This window comes from Macrotis lagotis, chromosome 7 (genome assembly GCF_037893015.1).
Source record: "Macrotis lagotis isolate mMagLag1 chromosome 7, bilby.v1.9.chrom.fasta, whole genome shotgun sequence".
Classification (NCBI taxonomy): domain Eukaryota; kingdom Metazoa; phylum Chordata; class Mammalia; order Peramelemorphia; family Peramelidae; genus Macrotis; species Macrotis lagotis.
This window is the reverse complement of record NC_133664.1, coordinates 173054528-173060527: the sequence shown is the minus strand read 5'-3', so window position 1 is coordinate 173060527 and position 6000 is coordinate 173054528.

Sequence of the window (6000 nt, the reverse complement as noted above, 5' to 3'; positions counted from 1 at the left end):
TTTTGTAGACTGTGATTTTAGTGAAACTATTGTCTCAACCAGTAGCTTTGCTTGAGATTTTCTAGGTGAACCATCATATCAGTTTTATCTCTTTGGTCTATCTTTCTGCCTTTTATTTTTTCCTCTAGTCTTATTGCTATTGCTAATATTTCCAGAACTAAAAATAAAAGCAGGGAAAGTATCTTTGCTTTACTTCTGTATTTATTGTGAAAGCTTCTAGTGCATCCCTATTGCATATGATGCTTGCTTTTGGTTTTAGATATATTTTTATAATAAAAGTTTTTATTTTTAATAAAAGTTCCCTTTATACCTATACTTTATAACATTGTGGTACAATTTGTTCTTTAAGGACCTGGCCTGGGTTCGTGGATAGAATTCTCCTATGAATCTATAGAGTTTTTTTCCTCTTTGTTAATTCCTTTAAAGTTAATTCAACTTCTTTATTTGAGATTAGATTATACAAGATCTCTTTTGAGCTCTAGTTTGAGCATTTCTATATGTTGCTTGCATGGAGATCATGTTTTCCATTAACATTGCTTTTGTTTTTTTTCTTCTAGATTTTCCTTTGCTTTTGTGTATTTTTATTTTTTATGTTTTTAGATTTTTGGAAGGTTTTTTTTTTGGGGGGGGGGTTAAGTGGCTTGCCCAAGACCACACAGCTAGGTAATTATTAAGTGTCTGAGGCCGGATTTGAACCCAGGTACTCCTGACTCCAGGGTCGGTGTTCTATCCACTGCGCCACCTAGCCGCCCAATGTGTATTTTTATTTTTAATCAGTTGTTCTCTCTTTTATTTCTTTGGAAAGATTTGCCATTGGGGATTCAAGTTTTTCTACAGAACAAATTATTTTTGCCATGCAGGTCATAAATTCTGCCTTCACAATTCTTAATTTCTCTTGAACCATTTGGAATCATCTTACTGCAATTCCATTCTCTCATCATAGAGTTTTCTGCCTCAGTTGTTAACTCATGTTCTTTTGCTTTGTAATGTTTATTCAGAGGTATCTGGATTTCATTAGATCTTCTGAAGGCCATCTTCTCTTCTGTTAATATAATCCCTGTTGATTTATCTATTTGTGTTCAAAGATTTTAATTGAATTTTCATCTTCCCAAGATCTTTTGTAACTTTAGGCACCCCCCCCCCCACACACACACACATATCCCTCTTAATGCTTATCTTCTGACTCCTTCCTCTTTGGAGGCAAATTGCCTGAAATTCTTCAGTCATTCAACTCCATCTGACTTTTCATGATCCCATGAACACAGGCCAGGCCCTTTTATCCTCCATTAGCTCTCAGACTATCCAAATTCATGTTCATTGTTTCCATGGCACTATATATCCATCTCAATCTCTACCATCTCTTTTTCCTTTTGCCTTCAGTCTTGCCCAATATCAAAGTCTTTTCCCTTATAAGTTCCATCTTCTCATTATGCTGCTAAAGTATTTTAAACTTCAGCTTCAGTATCTGACCTTCCAGTGAATAGCTTAAATGAATTTCTTTAAATATTGACTGATTTGATCTTGTTACCCAAGGGATTCTCAAAAGTTTTCTCCAGGAACTCAATTCAAAAGCATTGATTCTGTAGAGCTCAGTTTTCCTTATAGTTCAACTCTTACAGCCATATTTTGCTACTGGACCTTTTTTTATTTTGGCAAAGGAATGTCTATGCTTTTTAATATGTTTCCCATATTTGTCATAGCTTTCTTTCCAAGGAGTAAAAGTCTTTTAATATCATGGTTATATTCACCATCTGCAGTAATCTTTGAGCCCAAGAATATAAATTCTGACACTGTCTCAATTTCTTCTCCCTCAATTTACTGGGAAATGATGAGACCAGTTGCCAAGATCTTAGTTTTTCTTTTTTTAATATTAAACTTCAAGCCAGCTTTTATACCCTCCTTTTTCATCCTCATCAAAGGGCTTCTTAAATCTTTACTCTTTACTCTGCTAGCGGAGTGATATCATCTGCATATCTGAGATTATTGATATTTCTCCCTCAGCCTTAATTTTAGCTTTTGATTTATACAGCCTGGTACTTTCAAATAATGTACTATGCATATAATTTAAATAAATAATATGATAATATACAGTTTTGTTGTACTCCTTTTCCCATCTTAGACCAATCAGTTGTTCTATGTTCAGTTCCAATTATTCCTTCTTGGCTCCTCAAGAGACAAGTAAATGATCTAGTACTCTCATCTCTTTGAAGACTTGCCCCTTTTTCTTGTGATCTACTGTCAAATTCCCTGAAGACTGGACCTCAAAACTTTCTTAGCCTCTTCCCACACTTAGGATTCACTCTTCACCTTCAGTTCCAAGACAGAACTGATCCTGGCTAGATATCAGTTCCCTTCTTTCAAGTCTTGTTGATCCTACCCCCAACTCTAACACAGACACAGACAGACAGACAGACAGACAGAGACACACACACACACACACACACACACACACACACACACTCACAAACAGAGTCACAGAGGTACCCTGTCCCAGTTCCCTGTGTTTTTAGTTCTCTGGCTATGTTCCTATACTTCACCTCTTCTTCATAAAAGGAAGTAGAGATGAGTTCTGCCACTTGTCAGAGAATATCATGGATAAGGGAGAGGAAGATGGGTATGTTGACCCAATCTACAGCAGTAGCAGCAAGAGGCAGTGAATCCAAGCAGGAATGAATCCAAGAGCTCATGTCCAAGGTTCCCATACTGGTCCCTTGCCAGATCATGGAGGTTGATGGGGTTAGGTAGACTATGTTAGGGATTAGCCTCATTTTCTATTCATTCATCAGATTATTATTTCCTTAGAGTTTTTCATGTGTTAGCTTGTGGAGACAGCTGAGAACTTTACCTCTTGTGCATTAATCTTATTTTAGAAAGTTTTGCAAGTGTGAGGATCTAATAAAATACTTCAATCATCCACTTGTGGGTCAGGTTGAAGGTAGGACTTGCGATGCATCCTTTGGATTTACTGAATTCACAAGTTCACTTCCTTAACACTTCCATCCTGGAAAATTCACTCACCTAAGACCAGGAAAAAAGCACCAAATGCCAAAGGTAATCTGCTCACAACCATTAAAGCCAGAGAAACTACTATTCTTCCCCTACTTAATTCCTGGGACCAGCTCTAAGTAATCCTGTCTCCTTGAAGCTGCAAAGAAGTATGACAAGGAGATAGATTTTGCTTGCCCACTCAGTTCCAATTCAGTGATAACTGAATCATTAGTTCTTTGGGCTCCAGAGGCAACTAGGAGACTTTTTCATCATTACATAGTACAAACTTTTTAGTTAAACCTGACCAGAAATGGACTCCACCCCCACGTTTTTACATCATCACTGGGAATGAAACCAGACAAGGAATATCAGTGCTTAATTTAAGGATTCCCCCACCCATCCACTAAAGACCAGGCTACCCCTATCATAGGAGTAAAGAGAAAAGGACAAATTCCTACTGTTTGTACATTCTATATTTTATCAAATGATATCACTCTAATTCCCCAAACCAGACTTACCTTCTTTAATCTACAAATAATTGCCAAGTACCACTTTACATTCCCAGAAGGTACCTTTCTCAGCTAGGGGAGATACCAATCTTCCAGAATCTCTTGTGCCGCTTTTTGATTTCTCCTGTAAACTTAGTGTGCTTCTAATGTAGTTATTTTCATAAGTCTCAGTCTTCTTATATATGATAAAGCCATTGAAATCAGAGTTGTCATAAAAAATAAAATAAACAAGTCCCCCCCAAAAATCTTTATATTTATAGTACCTAGTATGTAGTAGAGACTTAATAAATGTGGGCTGAATTGAAATAAACTGTAGAACTTGGTGACTTCTGCCCAGCTATTTTCATCCACTGGCAAAAATGAAGTATTGAAAGGATTACCGCAGAGATTATTAACTATATGAAACTAAGAGCCATTTCCTAATAGATAAGTAGTCAAAGAATATAAGTGGGCAATTTTCAAAGAAAGAATTCCAAGCTATCAGTAATAATATGAAAAGAAATTTCTATTGCAAAAGATTATCCTGTTTTCTGGTTTTATGTCAGTCCTGAGTAACAAATTTACCCCAATTCAGTTAAAATTCTAGATGTTTTGGATCCATAAGTCTTGTTTGACTTCTTGCCTGGAATATAGGAAGTATTTAATAAGCATTTATTGACTGACTGATTGACTAACATCTTGATTTCTCCTTAAATAGTTTTACTTGTTATAAGAATTGATTTGGTCTTTCCTCATCACAAAATCCTCTGCTCCTTTGAGATGCTGCATTAGTCCAAAAGCCTCTAGCGTGATTAAAAATGGAACAGAATATGTGAGTTTAAGCTAACTCTATAGAGTTTTTATTTTAAGTATTTTGAATTTGGATTGAAAAAAAAAACATAGTACTACTAAAACAATACAAACATTCGAGTTCCAAACTCCCCTTCACCCTTCAATTTAATCCCAAAAGCAATGATTATCTACTATATTTACCAAGATAAGTTCTAAATAGATATATTTGAATATATCAGAAACAAATTAGAGAAGCAAGGAAGAAATTACCTTCTGGATCTATGGCAATACATCTAGGAAAGATTTTGTTTGTTTGTTTTTTGCAGGGATTAAGTGGGATTAAGTGACTTGTCCAATATCACACAGCTAAGTAAATAAATATTAAGTGTCTGAGGTCAGATTCAAACTCAGGTTCTCCTGACTCCTGGGCTGGTGATCTATCCACTGAGCCGCCTAGCTGTCCCCTCTAGAAAAGATCTTGAAGGACTTTTATCAGACAAAGAGAGGTTTAAGTTTGCAATGGACTTTTAGAAGTACAGGGAGCTACTGGAGGTTCTGGAGTTGAGGAGTGATGTGATCATATTTGTGAGTGTGGTTATTTTTGTTTTTGTTCTTTTGGTTTTTGCAAGGCAATGGGGTTAAGTGGCTTGCCCAAGACCACACAGCTAGGTCATTATTAAGTGTCTGAGGCCAGATTTGAACTCAGATACTCCTGACTCCAGGACCGGTGCTCTATCCACTGAGCCACCTAGCTGCCCCCATATCTGTGTTTTAAGAATATCCCTTTGGAAGCTATATTGCAGATGGCCTAGTAAAGGGAAAGATGAGTCAGAGAGACCAATCAGGAGGCTATTAAAATAGTCTAGGTAGGAAGTGCTAAAGAGCCTCTCTGCTAGAGACAGAATGAACAAGTCTTGGTAACTGAATGGATATGAAAGATGAGACACAGGGAAAAGGAGAGGATGATTTCAACATGGATGACTTAAAGATGGTGTGCTTCCAAGAGAAAGAAGCTAAAAAGAGGGACAGATCTGGAGGAAAAATAACAAATTGTTTTAGACACGTTGAGTTTGAGATGTTCAAAGAACATGCCCCCAAGATATTGATGTGGGACTGATGATGAAGGACAGATGCTAAATGGTCAGATCTGGAAGTCATCTTCAAAAAAAGTGACAGTTGAATCCGTGGAAACTAATGAGAGACAGACAGAAACAGAGAGTTAGAGAGAAAAAGAGAGACAGAAACAGAGAGGGAGAGAGCGAGAGAGAGATGTTACCTTTGTATTATGACTACCTAAAAGAACCATAAGACCTTTAAACCAATTCTTAGGTTTTTGCAAGGCAAATGGGGTTAAGTGGCTTGCCCAAGGCCACACAGCTAGGTAATTATTAAGTGTCTGAGACTGGATTTGAACCCAGATACTCCTGACTCTAGGGCCAGTGCTTTATCCACTGCGCCACCTAGCCACCCCTGAACTGTGTCACCTAGCCGCCCCTTAAACCAATTCTTAATTGGAATTTTGAGTCACAGCTCTGACTTCCTCCATATCAGACTTGGATTCATGTCCCACCTTAGTCACTTACTGGTTGTGTGACCCTAAAAAGTGATTTTTACCTCTCAAATGAAGTAATGCTTGGGGGAAAAAAACTTAGCACAATGAAAGCATTTAATAAATGTTTATTTCTTTCCCTTATTCTCTCCAAACCTCAGTTTCTTATTTATAAAATGGAGA